We start from the raw sequence: 20,113 nt of genomic DNA, 5'->3' as shown, positions 1-20,113 counted from the left end.
TAAAGAAATCAGTAGATGTATTCATTAGTTGTACAAATGCTGTTAATTCATCAGGGTTCCCCTTCCAAACCAAAAAGCTATCATCCACAAAATGCTTATAAAATACAAGGTTGTGGACAAGTCTCATGGGATCTTTGGGCATAAATTGTTCCTCCCAAAACCGAAATCCTACTACAACATTAGCGTAGGGTGTTGACCATTGGGGTACTCATGGCCACACCTGCCTTCTGATGGTAACTATTTTCACCAAAAATAAATGCATTGTTATTTAGAACAAGGTCTGTCAACTCACATATAGTGTATTTCTCTAGTTGGCATATGGCTATATTGACATAAAAACATACGGATTGCTTCTAGTCTACAGTCATTTGGTATACCAGTCAAAAGGCTCTTGATATCTAAAGTGACAATCATAAAACTTATTGTTTCATTAGACTGATACCATTCATATAGACAGATAAGGAAGTCATCTGTATCTCTAATATAAATGTCCAATATTCACTAATAATTACCAGTTACAGATTGCAAGTATGCAGATATGGTTTAAATGACCAATCCACCTCCAGATACTAAAGGGTCTCACAGGTGGTTTGTGCCTATTTTTGTGTAACTTAGGTAGGCCAGATAGCAATGGTATAACTGGAGATGGAGTATTAAAAGTTAACCATTCAATACTTGTATCATTGTTAAGCTGTACTTCATAAATAAGCATATTAACTTTACTAAAACACTTAGCAGTCTAGGTACTGTTAATTTTGGTAAAACCAGATTCATCACTTAAGAGGCCATCAGTGCATCGTAGTCTTTCCTATCAGATATTACTATTGTTCTTTCATTGTTGCTTCCTTTATAACAATACTGTTATCATGCTGCAATTTCAAGACAGCTTCATAGTCAACACTTGTTAAATTATACCACTTTTTAGCTTCTTTCGTAGTATAAAGTTCACGAATTTCTTGTTCACAAACATTGTTAAATGCAGTGACTACCGGACAGATTACAGGTACAAAAGTGCTTGGTTTTCTACATACCTGAGCAGAATGATGTACACTATCCTTAAATGTATAGTTCAGGCTTAAGTTTCTTGGAAATAACTAAGCCTTTTAATGCTTCAACAACTGTGTCACTCACAGATGGAATAAATTTTAGCCCTTTTTGTAACAATGAGATATAACCTTTAGTTAAGTTTAAACTAGACAAGTTTACCTCAGTCTTAATCAAGTCCTCTTGTATTTGGATCGGCTCCATGTCTGCGGTCTGGATTATGCAAGCACATACTTCCACAAAGTATGTGGCAAACCTCATATAATCCATCATATAGGTTCATAGGTATGTACTAGGCTAATGGCCCTGTAGCCTTTACAAGCATAGACTATAGAAGTGCCCTGGTATCGTGCCGCCCAGTGTTAGTTCCCAGTGCCACTATCAAGTACAGCCACTGAAGTGATCCCTGGGGTGAACCTTCTATTTCCCATCCACTCATCAAGATTTCTCTTGAAGAGGGCCAGTGAGGTGCTCTGCTTAACATGTACAGGGAGTCTATTCCAAAGCATGGGCAGTCTCTGGGTTATGAACCTGTCCCTCCAGCATGCTTTGTTGATTGTGGCAATGATGTTGAGGTCTCTGGAACATGTGGTGTGGAGGGATTGGGATTTCTTTAGATGCAGCATTTCTAACAGAGCTGAGTCAGACATGGCTTTGTAAGTCGAGCAGAGATCGCCTCTCAGTAGAAAGAGAATAGCTGGAGTTTTTTGAGTCTGTCCATGTAGGACGTGTTTAAGGCCTAGAATCCTCTTCGAGAGGTACTTTTGTGGCCTTTCCAGCTGTTGCATGTGTCTAGTAAGGTACATGCCAAATGGGGCATTATACTCAATAACTGGCCTAATGAGGGAAGAGCAGGGAGAGATGATGACCTCTCTTCCTAGATGCAAAACTTTGGTAATGAGATGTGCCACATAGAAGGACTTTCTGACCACAGTGGCAATGTGGTGGTCGAAGGAGAGTTTGCTGTCAACCTGTGCCCCCAGAACTCTTATAATGCCTTCAGTGTTCAGTGGACTCCCATCAATGTGGTAATTAGTAAGAACTGAGTTTTTCCCAAAGGGGATGATGAGACATTTTTTGGCATTAAGCTTAAGGACATGGTTTCAACACCAGTCATTGGTCTCAGTGAGGCCTTTCTGTAGGATGTCTACATCACTTGGGGAGTTAATAGCTTCTAGCTTGCATTCGTCTGCAAACTCGGTCAGCCAGAGTCTCTCTGTGTTGGCCTGGACTTCTGAGAAGCTGCCAAACAGGTGAGGACCTGGGACTGATCCCTGTGGGACTCCACTCGTGACTGGTCAGCAATATGACTTGGAGTCTGCTTTCACGCTGTGGGTTCTGTGAGCCAATTTGCAACCAACCTAGTGATATAGGGGTTGATGCCTAGTGGCATCATGAGTGGGGAATGGTATCAAAGGTCTTTGCCAGATCGAGGTAGGCTGTATGAACTGCCTTCCTCTCATCCACAGCTCTGGTGACTGACTCAAGTCAACCACGTTGAGCAGGCATGATCTACCTTTCACAAAATCAAACTTCATGGCCTCTAGAGTTTGGAGATTCCCTATAGCTTTGTTAATTAGGTCCATGATGACGCACTCCATAGCCTTATATAATCAGACTAGTCAGGCTAATGGGGCAATAATTCCCAGGGTCTGTAGTCGCTCCCCTTTATGGAGAGGGATGACTGTAGCAGTGCGCCATTCGGTAGGGATGAAGTCTGAGGTGAGGCTGTGATTGAAAAGGGCACACAGATGTGGTGCCAGTTCACTTTGTAGTTCATTATGAACACATCCAGGGATATTGTTGGGTACCATGGAAGCTGTATTCTTGGCCTTGGACAATGCAGCTTTAACTTGTGCTGCAGTAATGCTGGGTGCCTGGCATTCCTCCGGTATTGTAACTTGTCCTTCGGGGGGGGGGGGGGGGTAATGTTGGCACTGAATCTGTCGGCCAGTATGTTGGCAATATCTGTTGGCTTAGTATAGGAGGTACCATTGAACAGTAACACAGAGCAAATCTGGGTGTTGCATGGAAATTTTTGATAGAACAATCACAAAGCCTTCTATAGTTGTTAGTGTCTGCCACAACTCTGCCGTCATAGCTGGCTTTAGAGGTTTTGATGAGGGATCTCAACTTTTTGTTGAGGCTAATAAGGGAGTTGTTCCAGTCTTGGGACTTCACCTTTTTTTGCAACAGTTTCTTCCTTCTGTTGTAGAGTTTATTAATGGCAGGGGACCATCAGATAGGCCTTGTTTTTTTTGGAGGAGAGCATCTTGATTCTGTTGGGTATGACTGGTTCCATGCATTTCTGTATGTGTTCGTACAGTGCATTGGTGTATGATTAGGCAGTCAAGCATCTATTTTCCATTGACATGGGTGCCGTGAAGTTAGCTACCTCTGTTTTTAAGAGCCTAAAGTCAGCTTTGGAGAATTGTGGTTGGATCTAACTAGGGAGGAATTGACCACTGGTGTAGAGCAATGGTTGCCCATGTTAGTAATAACCAAGTCAAGGGTGTTGCTTCCTCTAGTGGGGGCAAGAATGAGCTGGTCAAGGGCATTGTAACTGATGAATTCCAGAAAGCATTGGGCCAGTGTATTGGTGCATGAGTAGTTTTCCCAGTTGATGGAGGGGTAGTTGAAGTCACCTAGCATGAGAGTGTTGGGTTGGACCCTACTAGTTTCTAGGGTGCTTAGGAATGTGGAGTGAGAGTCTTGGCACATGGTTAGGGGCCTGTAGCAGGCTACGACCTGAATTGCCATCTTACCCAAATGTTAGTTGTACCTGAAGTATCTCATCTGCGTTATGCTGGGCTACTAGTCTGGAGGTGTGCATATCCTTTATGAATATGGAGACACCACTGCCTTTGGAGCTTCGGTCCATGTTCTGGAGCTGAAAGGTGTGGAATGAGTTATAGCCTGGTAGCTCAGGGGTGCTTTCAGCTGCTTTAAATCAGGTCTCCGTTACAGCACAAATGTTGATGTTCTCCACTTTGAGGAGTGCTTTGAGGAAGTGCATCTTGATATTTAGACTTCAAGCATTGTGCAGCATAATCCTCAGACTGCATTTATTTATAGCTGTTACGATGGTAATTTGGTCTTTGGAACATCGCTAAACAAGGCATTATAGGGGTGGCAAGAGCCTTGGCCAGTATCCGGAAACCCAAGGGTGACAGATGCAGGCCATCTCTGGCAAAGCATCGAGGTCTGTCAATCATGTCATCCCAAGCAGACAGACACTGGATCCACTTAGAATGACACCAGAAACTTAGCCAATTGTTGAAGTCCATCATTTTATGCTTGCACTTCAGTATCATTCTGGGAGATGGTAGGATGCTGCTCAGGGCTAGAGTCATACCTGCCTGGCCCATATAATCTGAGAGCTCCTCCATTTCTATTTTCATGTAGTCCAGGGAGGTGCATCTCAGGTCATTCACAGCCACATGGACAGTTGTACTTGTTGTGGAGTGACCTCAGTGCATGTGTTATGTGTCGGATTCTGACACTGGCTAGACAGCTGACTGTTAATTCAACCTAGTGAGTGGAACATCAGTGTGCCTCACTATCAAGTCACCTATGACTAGTGTATTGGACAAGCTGTTTTGCCTTAGGGGCTTAGGTTGAGGGGCACACTGTGTAGGTGGGCTATGTGTCTTGTGGTTTGTGCTGTGCTGTGGTGGTCGAGTGCTATCTGCCTTGGAGGTCTCTGCTGTTTGTGTAGATTTCTATTGAGAGCCTCCATGAAGGTAGGTGTGTGGTTTGTGTTTTTATGTGCGGGCTGTGTGTTGCATGTGGTGTGGTGCAGGTGTTGACCTTCTCCTATTGATCAGCTATTCCGGTCTTGTCTTGAGAGTACATGGCTTCCAATTTGGAAATATAAATGTATCTCTCACATGTCTGAGTGCTGGGAGGTAAGAGGAGAGGGTTGCCTGTGTACATGAGGCAGTTGCTACACTGCCTCAGAATGTTCAAGTTCACCAGGTTAACAGGAGAAAGCACAGGGAACTGACCTTTAGACATTCTGTAAGTAATCCCAACTGGTCATACCAAAAGTCTTCTTGAAGTTAATCAAGGAGGCTGCCACAGACTGAAGTATCCTAAACAGCCTCTGCACACAATTCCCAAGGGTCATGAGTTGAATAGCATTCAATCTTCACTCGAAGAAATTCACTTGGGTAGACATTATTACTGTCAAAGACACTCTTAACTTTTTATCTCAGAAGCCATGCATATAATTTCAGATCGACATCAAGTATATTGGGGAATAACTGTCCACTTTAGTGAAGCTTTTACCTTGCAGAGGAAACATAATCACTATGACTAGCTAAAATAGACAACCTTAGAACACAAGTAGACACCCTTGTGTATCCGGAAATGTACAAATAAAGCCCATAGTGTATCTGTAACCCAACTGTACCATGACATGTTTAATTTTGACATTCAGTCCATCTGGGGCAGGGACTATTTTTTTTTGGAGTGTCTTACCTTTTATATCCCTCCACTTTAAAAGCTGCATCCAAATACAACAGTTTGATATTACTCAACAAATTGCATGTTAATACATTTTGTGGATGTTAGGGTTGGTCTCTTGTGTTCTGAAAATGAAAAATAAAGGAATTTGTCCCTGATAATTCTTTTGTTTCATCCTAACCTTCAGCTGTCTGATACATTTTCTTGGGCCCTTGACCAGTTAGTTACTCTTTTCACATAAAAATTCACCTTCTGTGCATCTTAAGACCTAACTTTTTAAGCAATATTCAATATTGCACAAAATAATGCAAAGCAGCTACTCCTCTGAACCTAGTCATTTTACATTTCCCCAAAGTTCTTTCCACCTTTTTCTTTAATAAATAGGTTTCTTATTTTAACACCTATGATATAAGCAATTACACATTTATATAAATAAAAACAAACTGTAGTGACATTTTTAGTTGCAAACCTTATACGTCAATTATAATCTACCTAGTCATTGTCATTCAAACATTACATAGCTCATTCAAAGCTTGCCTTCCTTTAAACCTCACTCCTCCTCCAAAATGTTATTCTTTGAATTTATTACTGCTCAATATCTGAGTTGTTTGGCTTCTGCTACATACCTACAATCAACTGCATTACTAGCTGAGTTAAGTACAAACTTGCAGTATTAAAGATTGTACTGCATTTTATTTTTCTGTCTATTTAATTGTTTCATTGAATATTGTGGTCTCTCTCTCTGCAGTAAGTGAGGGCTATTGTGTTTCACTTCATTGATATTCAGTGTTAAACTCTTAGCTAGAGGGTTTCTCTGTATTTATAAGTGTTAGTTACACATCTTTGAATGCATTACTGCTCAATATCAGAGTTGTTTGGCTTCTGCTACATACCTACAATCAACTGCATTACTAGCAGAGTTAAGTACAAAGTTGCAGTGTTAAAGATTGTACTGCATTTTACTTTTCTGTCTACTTAATTGTTTCATTGAATATTGTGGTCTGTGTCTTTCTGCAGTTATTTATTTTTCCATTTAATTGTTTCATAGAATACTGTGGTCTCTCACTCTGCAGTTAGTTTCCTGCCCTCCCTCCCTGTTTTTGTTGTGGTATTAATCTTGGTGGCTTTGGAATTGCCCGCCCCTCTTGTAAATTTGTGTTTGAACACTCCTCCTGGGTCTGTCTCATTTGCTTACTCGACCAAGTACAGTGAGATCAGATTTTGATCCGACAGTCCTACCAGTCCCATCTGTTCCGCTCTATCCCAGTCTAGTGTCACTAGCTCATTCTTACCTAATACAGAGAGAACATTTGTGAAGGGCAAGCCACTTAGGTCCTTAATTTTGAATAATCTTCTGTTTCTCCCTTCTCCCTTTCCACTTTACCAAAAAAAAAAAAAAAAAACATTCTAAGCTTGTTTCCTGCCTTTCCTGAAACTAGTCTCGTCCAGATACAGATTTGGTAACACTGCAAACAAACTACTGAAAAACAAAAAATAGGCAGGCAACAGTAATTCTTAAACTTTTATGGTTAGCGCTTTCGTTAAGTATTCTTAGACTCAACTTCATCAGACACTAGTTAAAAGAATGGTAGCCATATTTAAAACCAGATTCATAGTCATATGTTCAGTCACCTCACAGGACTCCATGTCACCTGATACAATTCTCATTTCTATAACACATTTATCTAAATATTGCATAAAATGTGTATACACTTTCCTATTGACTTAATACTCAAATTCATATGTACATATACAAAGAATTCATAAATATACACGAAAAAGCCAGCTAAAACATCCAAAAAACAATATTTGTTATTGTGTACATAAAAAATGTTACATGTCAGCTAGCTCCTGCCTGGTGCCCTGCAGAGTTCTACAGCAGCAGAGAGACAAAATAGAGACTTTGGAGTGATCCAGTATCATTTTTCTGCATTTTCTTGCTGCCTTTAGCTAATTCTGCCTAAAATGCCAATTTTCTAGAGTTTCTGTGATTTAAAAAGCTTTTCAGCTACGTATTGTACTTATTTTACTGCCTGCACTTTAAAGTTGTTTTTGTGTTTAAATTACCTGTTTAACTGTTGCAGGCTACACACTCAAGTGTGATAGAAATTTCTGTGCATTTAGTTAGAATCCTATTGGATATGTTAATAACTAACGTGTCACTGTTCTTTCCCACATTTTCTTGATCGTTGGGCCATAGGTTTCGTTGCCTGAACCCTTCCTCTTCTGGCGGCCCCTGCTCATAGATCTGTTCCTCCCTGCCCGTTGTTGTTGAGTACTACATATGAGGAACAAGTCTTGAATACAGGACTCAGTTTTGTTCCGACCAGAAATGCAGATTTGGCTGACTATCATAGATATGAAGACATACATTAGGAATATACAGTTGAAGCTTGACTTTGGTCAGAGGAATGATGTATATGATGGTAGGGACTTTCGTAATAATAGCCTGTATATACCTCAGTTACATCCTTTATTGGATGTATTTTCTAAGTTGGTTGAAAATGAGATTCATTCATACTATGAGGAAGGCAATAAATCTAAGCATATGTCCAATTTAAGCTACAGACAGAGACGAGCTCTGAATACATTGATAGCAGACACTAGTGTAGCTATTAGACCAGCTGATAAGGGTGGGTCTATAGTAGTAATGGATACTACTATGTATATAGATGCTATGATGGAATTATTAGGCGAAGCGGTATTCTACCAAAGGGTAGATATGAAGAGGATAACTGACATGGTCTTTGAAGTTTATTTTATGCTTGATGATTTGGTTGCATCGAGTTTGATATCCAAAGACCTATATGATTATTTAAAGGTCACTAACCCTAGGATACCTGTGATTCAAGGCCTCCCAAAGGTTCATAAATCTCTCACTAAACCACCTATGAGACCGATAGTTGCAGGCCATGGCTGGCTAACGGAACCAATGTCAGTGTATATAGAACATTTTACACGACCCTTGATTAACAAAGTCCCTCACATTTTGAGAGATAGCAAGCAATTTTTAGTGGAATTATACACGTATCTGAAAGAGATGACTGACTCTGGTGATTACTTATTAGTTACTCTTGATGTGGTGAGCCTTTTCACTGTGATCCCTAATGAGACAGGGGTCAAGTATATGCAATGTTTCTTGCATGATCAGTCCACATTGTCAGAAGAGAAGATAGATATGCTTTGTCTCTTTATGGAGACTATTTTACAGAAGAATGTTTTTGTATTTGGTGATGCTGTTTACATGCAGAAGGATGGCGTAGCTATGGGCACTCCTTGTGCCAATAGCTACGCCAACGTAGTGATGGCCCACTGGGAGAAGGAGTTTCTTTTTCATGCTAGTGAATTTAAGGACCATGTGGGTTGTTACAAGAGGTTTGTGGACGACCTCTTTTTTATTTGGCATGGTAATATTCATGATCTTTTGTCATTTGTTGAAAAGATTAACCATTCAACTAGTTTTTTAAAGTTCACGTTGTGTTACTCCCCTGAATCTATCAATTTCTTGGATGTTTGTGTCTATAAGCTGGAGAGCGGCCTATTGAACACGTGCGTACACAGGAAATCTTGTTATAAGAACACCTTTCTCCACCGCCAGAGTATGCACCCCAGATATGTCTTTGACAACGTATTGAAAGGCCAGTTGATGAGGGCATCAAGGTTGAATCCTAGTTATACAGGTTACAGAGATGAGTTAACTAATTTGAGGAATATGTTTGAGGAGAGAGGTTATTCTAATGATGCACTTGATATGAAAATCAGGGAAGTAGACGGATTAAGATCCTCCACTGCTAAACCCTATTTTTCTGAAAATACTGTGAGGGATAGTGTTACAGTAAAGGATACATTTCAAACACTAAGGGCTCCCATGTTCTACACCAGAGATGCCACTCATTTTAGGAATTTTTTGAATAAACATTGGCATGTATTAAAGCTAGACCCGGATTTGAGTGCACTGGTAGGTGATGGACCTAAGGTTATATATAAGAACAAACCTAACCTTAGGAATATGCTGTGCTACAGGAACATTTTTGGTACACGGGTTAAGTCTAGGAATTTTGAATATAACACCAGACCCTGTGGTGGATGTAATCAATGTGATGCGATTGACTCCTCCATGACTTTTGTTAATCCTCATAATAATTTTGTATACAATTTTAATACAGGAACCAATTGTTTAACTAAGAATGTTATATATTTAGCCAGGTGCCAAGCTTGCACCGCTTATTATATAGGAAAAAACAATAGAATGCTCAAAGAAAGAATTAGAGAGCATTTGTACCACATCAGAATTGGTTCTGATACTAATGCTCTGGCTAAACATGTCAAGCACTCTGGACCCGATCACAATTTTTTATTTTTAGTGATACAGGAAGTATTTGAGAGTATTAGGGGAGGTGATTTATTTAATTGCACACTGGAACGCGAACTAAGGTGGATAATCAGATGCAAGGCAGATCGGCCTCCTGGCCTTAATGATAAGGTTAACATCAAACCTATTTTAAAGAAAAGGAAGTGCCACAGGCCGAAAAAGTAATTAAAGTACGCCATGTGATGTATTTATTATCACATCCTTTCTATGATATGCCTTTTGGGCTAAACCCTTTTATTAGATATCCATTTTTCTCACCACACATCTATCCCAGTTTTGTGAGGTGTATTACACATTCATATTACTGTAGTTTTGGGAGCCCACTTGTTTTGTATATTTCATATACATTTTTTAGCTTAGTGTATTCCCTCTTCTTGTTTGTATGTATTCATGTACTTATATAGACATGTAGAATGTAATGCAGTGCATGTCTTATGATCTTTTATCACTTATTTTTTAAAAATATTTTTAAAAAATGGTTTATATAGTATGTACAGGACTTAATAATGTATTATAGAGCAGATCAGTCTTTATTTTGCTATTTTTAATGGTATACCATGACTTAAGACTGTACGAGCATGGTTGTTTTTAAATCAGTTTACATAGTGGTGACATCCAATCAGATTATAGTTTGTTAATATAAATACCTCTATTTTTTATATGCATTTGAACGTCTGAAGAAGCCTTTTGGGTGAAAGCGCTAACGTATATGCATTAAACGTATTTGTCCTATTACGTTTTGTTCGTTTTTTCTGTTGAACAACTGAGTGTACTACTGGCTGTGAAGGAACTGCCTTGCTTTTTGGTTCGTTTTGATACTAGCTACACATTGTAGACTTTCCGCTACCTAACCCTGTCTTCCTTGATTTATTAAAATATGTAGACTTTTCCCTACATATTTAGACTCTATGCTGCCTAAAAACGTTACAACATGAATGGCAAGTCCACACTAAACAACCTATATTCATTCTGGACCTGTCTCTATAGAGAAGGTGACAAAAATAGCTTACCCCCTCCCCATAATCACATTTCTCCCTTAGCACCTTCCCCACTTGCACTTTTAGAAATGCCACCCCTCCTTTTGTCTTTTTGTTCAGTCCTTTGATACACAAACAGCTTCAAAAATAACTTTAGAATGTGTATGTGCCTGCTAGATATGTTATGTTCCTGTTAATGTATGTCTGTTTCCTGCCTTTTCAACCATGTTTTTAAGCTTGTGTGCTTACAAGTTGAACTTGAAACCTCTAACATGTAATGATGCACAGCTCACTATCTCACCAGAAATGCTAAACAGGTATGCAATACAGGTTGTATAGTTAATTGCTAAACCAGCTATTAGCAAAAGTACAGTTTTGTACCTACCATAAATGTAGATGTTCGAGGATCCACATTGCTGCAGTCCTAACTATTGGGTAGTCCACTGTCCAGTCGGCCCGAATACCAAAGTATATGGCTGACGTCGGTCAGGGCGCATTAGACTGACGTCAGTACGTCAGGGTACTAATGCGCATGACCGACGTCATATCCTCAAGTCTTTTCTTGCCCCAGATGTCAGAAGACCCTGAAAAGATAAGGCCAAAAGCCAAAAACTCCCAACATACCTGCACCAAAATATATGTACAATATATACAAAATTAGCAGAATATAACCTCACCTACACAACCACCCCTAAACACAGAGGGAAGGAGGGAGGGTAATTGGACTGCAGCAATGTGGATCCTCGAACATCTACATTTATGGTAGGTACAAAACTGTACTATGTTCTTCATTCCACATTGCTGCAGTCCTAACTATTGGGTAGAATCCCAAAGCAGAGGTAAGGGAGGCTGGCAAATCATAAGGAAGCAGGAACTGACAACATGCCTTGCAAAATAGCTGTGGCAAAACCAGCCCTAGACTTAGAGTAGAGAGGAAGGTGATAATGCTTAGAGAAAGTATGCACTGAACTCCAAGTAGCTGCCTCCAAAATATCCTTTGTTGCCACCCCTTAGAAATGCTGTTGAAGTGGCAGTAGCCCTAGTGGAATGAGGCCTAATCCCAGCTGGAATCTCCTTGCCATGATGGGAATAACAAAATGCAATGCAACACCCAATCCACCTAGAAATAGTTTGTTTTGACACAGGCTTGCCCTGCGAACTCAAAGCAAAAGAAACAAACAACTGCTGAGACTGCCTAAAATCCTTAGTCCTGCTCAAATAATAACGCAATTGCCTGTGTACATCTAAAGTGTGCAAAATCTTTTCCCCTTTATTTTGGGGATCTGCATAAAAAGTAGGCAAATGAATAGTTTGGTTTAAAGCCACACTAGAAACCACCTTAGGCATAAAGGAAGGATTAGTACGTAAAGATACCCTATCCTTATGAAAAATCAAAAAAGGCTCCACTGCCATAAGGGCCTGCAACTCAGAAACCCTTCTTGCAGAAGTAATGGCCAACAAAAAAGCAGTCTTCCATGACAAGTATTTCAATTCAGCAGTAGCCGCAGGCTCAAAAGGTTGTAGAGTAAGTTTCTCCAACACAAAATTGAGATCCCAAGCAGGAGTAGGAGCTCTCGTGGGGTCTTATATTCTTTGCCCCTCTAAGAAATTGCTTGAACAAAGGATGCGAAAACAATGGTGGGTCACAATCATAGTGAGCTGAAATTGCTGCAGCATGAATCTTAATGGAAGAGAAAGACAAACCTTTGTCCAATAACTCAGTAAGATATTGAAGAGCCACACTCAAATTTGGCTCAGAAATCTCCAAATTGTTTGCTGCACTCCAAAATAAAAATCTCTTCCATTTTTCTGCGTACACTTTCCGTGTACTAGGTCTCCTGGCTTCCATAATCACATTTAAAACTTGTTGAGGAAGTTGAGACCTGCTGTCTTTCAAAACAGAATATGCCAGGCTGTTAGATGAAGAGAGTGAAGCTTGACATTGAGCAGGTGACCGTCCCTCTGAGACAACAGGTGTGGAATCAAGGGTAAAGGCCATGGAGGCTTCCTTACCAGACTCCTCAGTAATGGGTACCAGTGCTGCCGAGGCCAATCTGGAGCTATTAAAATCATCCTTGGCTTGTCTTGTCTGACCTTTAGAAGCACCTTTGGAAGAAGAGGCAGAGGTGGAAATGCATACACATGAAGATTTTTCTAACTGAAAGAAAGAGCATCCACTTTCCAAGCTGTGTGATGAAAACTCTTTGTGCAAAACTTTGGCAGCTGGTGGTTTAGTGGAGAAGAGAACAGATCTATGTCTGGAGTTCCCCATGACACTGTCAATTTTTGAAATACATGAAGATCCAGTTTCCACTCGTGGGGATCCATGATTTGTCTGCTTAACACATCTGCTAAGGAGTTCTGTACTCCCGGCAGAAACCTTGCCTGAAGAGTTAGTTGCAAGCTGAGTGCAGTCTCCCATAAAATCATTGCTTGCCTGCACAATGGGCAAGAATGTGTTCCCCCTTGCTTGTTGATGTACCACATGACAGTTGTGTTGTCTGTTAGAATCAACACCTGCCCTGGAAGAAGTAATTCCTTGAAAGCCATTAATGCAAACTGGACTGCTAACATCTCTTTCATGTTGATATGTAGATGCTGTAGTCTGGCAGGCCACTTGTCTTGTATCCACTTTCCATTTAGATGAGCTCCCCAAGCAATGTCTGAGGCATCTGTCGTTAGAATCTGAATCGCCTCTGGCCGGGTCACAGAGAGTCCCTTGTTTAGGTGACATTCCTGAGCCCACCACAAAAATTCCTTTTGAATGCAAGGTATTATTTGAATGACAGTGTCCAAATCCTGGCAGTGCTGTGTCCATACATTTTTGAGATACCATTGCAGCTTCCTCATATGCAGTTTGGCATTGGGAAGCACCAGAATACAAGATGCCATGAACCCTAAGGCTTGAAGGACTGTACTTGCAGTCAGCCCGGACTGAAGAGATAGTTGATGGAAGTAACTGGAAAGATTCTTTTGTTTGTCCGGGGTTAAAAAGGCCATCTGGGCTGCTGTATTCAGTCTCACACCCAGAAAGCACATGTCTTGAGAGGGTACTAGACTGGACTTTATTTCGTTCACAGAATACCCTAGGCATCTTAGCACTGCTATGACATATTCCAAATGCTGTAGAAGGTCTTCCTTTTCTTGAGCCAGAATCAGGCAATCGTCCAAGTAAGGATAGATTTGAATTCCTTTTAGCCTGAAGTAAGCTATCACTGGAGCCAGAACCTTTGTGAATACTCTGGGCACAGTAGATAAGCCAAAGGGCAATGCAGAGAACTGATAATGAGAATTTCCAGCTCGAAACGCAGATACTTTCTGCAACTTAGTCTTATAGGCACATGAAGGTAAGCTTCCTTGAGATCTAAAGTTACCATCCAGTGATCTTTGCCCAGCAGAGGTAAAAGCTGTTGTAACGTCAACATTTTGAACTTGGGAATGTCCAGATAAGTGTTGAGGATAGATAAATCCAAAATTGGTCTCCACGTGTTCCCCTTCTTCGGTACTAGGAACAGGCGAGAATAAAATCCTAGGCCCCTTTCTGGCACAGGAACTGGCTGAATGGCCCCTATTTGGAGTAACAGAGAAATTTGCTTGTGAGCCTCTTGTCTTTGTAGAGGAGGAATGTCTGGCATGCCTTTGAAAGGAGGCAAGGTATGGAAATAAAACCTGTAACCGTGGTAAATGATATCCAGAACCCATCTGTCTTGGGTAATTAAATCCCAATTTTCTTTGAAAAGAGACAGCCTTCCTCCCAACGGTGCTGCCAGGCGAGAATGAACTGGCAGCTGAAAAGGCAGGTCATTGGGTCTGCTTACGAAAGGACTGACCCCTGCCCTCACCAGAAGTCTGAGCAGGGGAACTCCCTGTCCTAGGCCTAAAAGAACCCTGAGCTCTGCCCCTACCACGTCTAGACCTACCCCTAGACTGGGAATCATAAGCAGGATAAGTCCATCCCTTAGTAGGCCAATTTCTACTAAACTTCGGAGGCTGCACCTGCAAAAAATCTTTAACAGTTTGCATAGACTTAGCCTTGTCCTCCATTTTCTTTAAAACTGCTTCCACAGGCGAACCAAACAACACATCAGACTGTAAAGGAGCATCCAAAATCCTTGTCTTAACATGCTCAGCTAAATTCTGATCTCTCAACCAAGCGTGCCTACGAAGAACAGAACCAGTGGCAGCCACCCTGGAGGAGGCCTGCACAGCATCAAAACCACACTGCAAGGAATGTTTACCCACCTGTTCAGACACATGAACTAAATCCTGCAACTCTTTACACTCAATACCTTCCGCCAGAGCATCCACCTTAGATTTCAACTGTGAAAGAAGATAATTCTGATATTTTAACATGTGAAACTGACAATTCAACGCCCTCATGGCTAAAGTGGAAGAAGTATACACTTTCTTTCCCCATCTATCCAAAGCCCTTGCCTCTTTATCAGGAGGGACAGGATTTTTAACAACTGAGGCCTTCACACCTTTAGGCCCCTGAGAGACAGTTTCGGGTCTGCCCTAGGACTCTTAAAAAGATACTTATGAGCTTCAGGCACCCTATAATACCTATCCGGTTTAACTGGGGCAGGAGGCAAAGAATAAGGATTCAGGGAAGCCTCTGCAAAAACATCTTCCACCACATTCAAAACAGGAGGTATAGCTAAAGGCCTATGCTGGGGTAAAACAAGAATTCCCTAAGCCTTTTCCTGGAATCAGAGAAATCTTGACCTTCCCATTTAAAATGCTCCCTCATGGAATGCAGAGTCTCTGAAAATGAAAAATCCTCAGGAGGAGAAGCCGAAGGAGTAGAATCATCCACATCAGAATCAGAATAAGGAGGATACTCCTGCAAGTCTTCAGTCAAGACTCAGAAGCCTCGAACATTGCTCAAAACTCTCAAACTCAGGTTCCACCCTAGGCCTCTTATCAGGAGGGCATAGAACCTCTTATCATAGTAATCAAATCCTCTGCCATTTTAAGCATATGTTTCTTAGGCAAAGACCCTGAAGCACTAGGAGAAACCCCACTGAAGCTAAACTTGACCTGCCTCTCAAAGAAGTCTTGGAAACAGAAGGGGAGGCTCTAACCACCTTAGGAAGAGAGGGAAGAACAGCCACCTGAGAAGCCCCTCAGCCTGGCCTACTTCCTGAGAGGATACATCCTGTAACAGTAAAGTCTCTCCTGAGACTCCAAAGAAACACCGGCAGAACCTCCGGCTCCACTGAGCCTTCCAAAGAACCGGCGCCTGGGACTGTCGGTTCTTCCCCTAGGTTTTGCCATTTTGTCCTTGCGCTTTTGGCGAAGCCGGCGTCGGAGCATCCGACGGCATTTTATAATTACAACGCTTCCCAAACACTAACCTGGCACAGTCTAACCTTCTCTTAATAGTGCGTTTGTTAAATCTAGCACAAGAGCGGCATCCAACAACGTCGTGCTCAGGCCCTAAACAAGGTATACACAAAGTATGGTAATCCCTATGAGGTATCTGTTTCCCACAAGAAATACAGTTATTCACTTTTTCTGACATCCGGTTAAATACTGAGGCAAGAAAAAAACAAAATAATCCCCAACGGGGTACTTAGCCAACTTTGATTCGGTCTGAAACTCTGACTTCAGAAACTTTCAGAACGCCAACCTGCACTCGCAAAATTGCTTCTGCATCGGACCATGCGGCAAAAAAGACTGAGGATATGACGTCGGTCATGCGCATTAGTACCCTGACGTACTGACGTCAGTCTAATGCGCCCTGACCGACGTCAGCCATATACTTTGGTATTCGGGCCGACTGGACAGCGGACTACCCAATAGTTAGGACTGCAGCAATGTGGAATGAAGAACATCTGTCACATCCTTAATGCAACAAAGTTAATAAGTTCTGTGAGAAAAAAGCACACCGTGCTGCCCACAGCTGTAATGTGGCATCAGCTTCAATACACACAATACTCATTTCAAGTGGTAAGCAACAGAGAACTACTCGGCCTTACTCCAGCTCTAAAGAACCACTTGCATTACACAACCACATGAACCATAAAGTCTTTTTTGCATTTATCATGTAGCTTCTCTTTAGGTATTCCCTCTTTCTTTTTCTTTACTGGACCCAGGAACTTTTCACGCTCCTGTCCCATAAATACATGTATAAGTGGGTCTTTCCCTCCCTCTGGATTATATCTGCCTTTTGTCAACTGTTTTCTTCCTCCATTTGGTTCTCTGCCTCATAAATTTCTCATTCCAAGCAGCAGAGCACTCCATACTTAATCAAGATTACTACACCAGCAGGAAATAACTGTCTTGGTTTTGCCGTTGTTTAAATAGGTTGCTCTCCAACACCCTGGCTGAGTAAATCATCAGCAATTGTGGGGCTGTTAGTTTGAACTTGCATGGAGAAGATAGGAACCCTTGTAAAATTTCCCATCCCTGAGATCAGCTTAGATCTCCTGTAACTGTTTTTCAATGTCAGAGGTGCTTGCTCCATTAAGTGCTTCATTATCAGTTGCCACAATCATAAGTTTTCGATCAAGAAAACAAAGAGCCACTTCTTGGGTCATAAAGCAGCATTTTTTTCTGGTATCTTCTGTTACAAAGTGGCAAACTTGCATCCTCTTTTCAGTGTAGACAGGGCAAGTTCTATAATAAGATGCACCTTGTGGCCACACATCATAAACAGGCAGTGTTCTCTGACTGTCAGCATCATTTGTTCCATATATTTAAAGGAGAACGCACCCACTGACTCAAAAACATGTTTATTTCGTCATGGTTTGGCGTTTCCAACATTTAACACCACTCTGGTACTATTTACAGGGTTTTCAATATTTTTATATGTAATTTCTCAGTCTGACCACATGGGGTCTGGCATCTTGAAGTAACTCTGATTGTTTAGTCTGCTTCCAAGTATCCCACAACGCAGTGCTTGTGTGTAAAAAATTACATCACGCTGGCTTTTTTCTCCCTAAAGCTCCTGTTACTGCATTGATTTTACATGCATACACTGCTGTCTTTCAGTTAATTTTGAGTAACATTTCATGCCATTCAGTGATTATTTAAAACACAAACAGTGCAAATGCCACAGAACAGACTTTCAAAGTGCTTTTTACTGCATTGTACTAGTTTGACTCATCTCCCATCCCCCTTCACACCTAGCCTCCCTATCTGTCAAAGTGCTAAGGATAATTTGAGCTACTACCTGCTCTGATTGACAGCTCAAGCAGGAGACTTGACTCATACTGTTTCCTTGTTCTAGCCTTTACTTTCTGTATGGGTAGGGGAAACAACCAGGAGATGTGACATCACAGCATGGGTGGGTTTTTAAGACAGTAGTGGTGATGTCAGTTTTGGGAGGGAAATGGCCAAAAAACTACCTGTATTCAGTGGCCTTCATGACATCAGTGAATTGGAGGCTGCAGCAAGGGCGGGACAAAAGATTTTTGAAAGTGAAACCACCACAGTACAGTAAGGTACCGTTCTACTGGAGAAAAATAGTCAATTTAAAATATTTTAAATGCAGTATTTTTGTTTACTCATAGCAGGGACAGTAAATAGGGAGGAAAAAAAAGACAGAGACGTTGAGCATTTCCCATTGTTGTTCTTTAAATCCCAGTAACAAAGATAATCACAGCTGGGAGGTGGCAGGTTCAGGGCAGTGCAGCAACTTGTGTGCCAGTATACCTTTCAAATTCAAGGCCTTAACCAACTGCTCTTCTAAAATGGATCTTGGTTCACTACAACAAGGGTCACTAGCAAGCACAAATTATTGCTTCTTGTTTTTATTTTCCAAGTGTTTTTTTTTTTTTTGGTCCACCTTGGGACATCATTGTAGCTGGCCCCCAGGGCCGCACATCCATGTCAGATCTACCAGCTTGTCTCCCACACCCTAAAACTTACTCCTGTATCACTGGGGCTGAAAGTGGAGCCTGAAGATGCCCTGAGAGCTCTGCTGTTTCCACTTCCTCCTAGGGTGAGGACTTTATGATGCCCTACCTACTTCCCTGCCCAGTCTCCCATAATCATTGATTTGTCCAAGGGCAGCTCCCCTCTTTGGATCATGCCGACCCTAAGGAAGCATCATCAATGAATGTTCTCCCACCTGGGACAGGCATGTCTATACCTCCCTGTCGCTCTGCTCTGGTGGTGTAGATGGATGAAGCCCTATCTACAGCCCAGTTGACCCAGGTTCAATTAGTGGTTTGGGCAACTGATAGAGCTAGAAGATGAGATCAGATACTGAAAAATATCGCTGCTCTTACCTTCTAGCCTTTTAATATAAATTTTAGTGTGCATTATCTAGTTCAAGCATTCCTACACTCACAAGTTTTAAGTTCATAGACATGACTCTATAAAGAGGTTGCACAGGCAAACAGTTCTCCAGCTGCTATTGAACCAAGTGGACATCTAATCTGATTGCAGCATTGCAGTGGTATAACCAAAAACTCTTTGTCACAGAGTTTAAGGAATCAATTGTGCCTTGTCCTGCTCATGCTGAATGCTGGCAGACTCATCTTCCCTATCATTGGTTGGCATAATGTCTTCCCTCTAATTAACAGTCAAAGAACCAAAGTTCTCGTCATGCATCTTATAACTTTTGATTTCTGCCTATGCTTTTAGCATTTAAAGCAAAGTGTAGCAAAGCTTTTATTTGCACTGAGACAGATTCATTCATTTCCTACACTGTTCAATAAAGTTTTAAAAGCTTCTAAAGACCACAGCTCCAAGCAAAGTGTTCTGTTTCATTACTAGTTTGCTACACCATCTTCTCAGAGTCTAAAACTGAAGAAAAAAATTGCTTACAGTTTTGCCAGGTGAAATTTCAAGCACTTTCAATGAACTATCAATAACGCCACAAGGAAAAACAGTAAGTAAAAGCACAGAAATCCTCCACCCAAGGTCTCCTATAAGCTTAAACTGGAGAGGATCCCTTACTGTTATCACCCAATCAGTTCTAAGCATCTTCTTTTCTCCATATGCTGTCTTTGTCACTGTCTTTATCCTTGTGTTAGGAAAAATCCTGTTTTGCCTCAGCTGAAGAAGGGGTCAACCCCAAGAAGAGACCCAAGGCTGAAGTCCCAGTGGGGGGGCAGATGCAAAGTTTCCTTTTAATTTCTGTAAAAGTAGACATTTTTTTTATAACTGCTGCAATCTGCAGAATAAAAGATTCACAAACATCACATTTTCACCAGCACACTCTTCACCCAAGCATGTAACAGATGAAGAGTGCTTTCCCTGTGACAGAACTGTAGGGTCGCATCTTCACTTTTTAAAAGCT

The 20,113-nt window shown here is 41.3% G+C and overlaps 1 protein-coding gene across 1 annotated transcript in view; it reads right to left on the bottom strand.

The window, feature by feature from the left end:
- MGAT5 (alpha-1,6-mannosylglycoprotein 6-beta-N-acetylglucosaminyltransferase) overlaps nt 1-20,113 on the bottom strand; it is a gene marked incomplete in the record, with an annotated part of 1,206,452 nt that overhangs the window by 23,463 nt on the left and 1,162,876 nt on the right.

This window comes from Protopterus annectens, chromosome 6.part0 (genome assembly GCF_019279795.1).
Source record: "Protopterus annectens isolate FY-2018-M chromosome 6.part0, PAN1.0, whole genome shotgun sequence".
Taxonomy (NCBI): domain Eukaryota; kingdom Metazoa; phylum Chordata; order Ceratodontiformes; family Protopteridae; genus Protopterus; species Protopterus annectens.
Note: the sequence above shows the minus strand (reverse complement) of the source record. Positions and strands in the feature narration are given on the sequence as shown.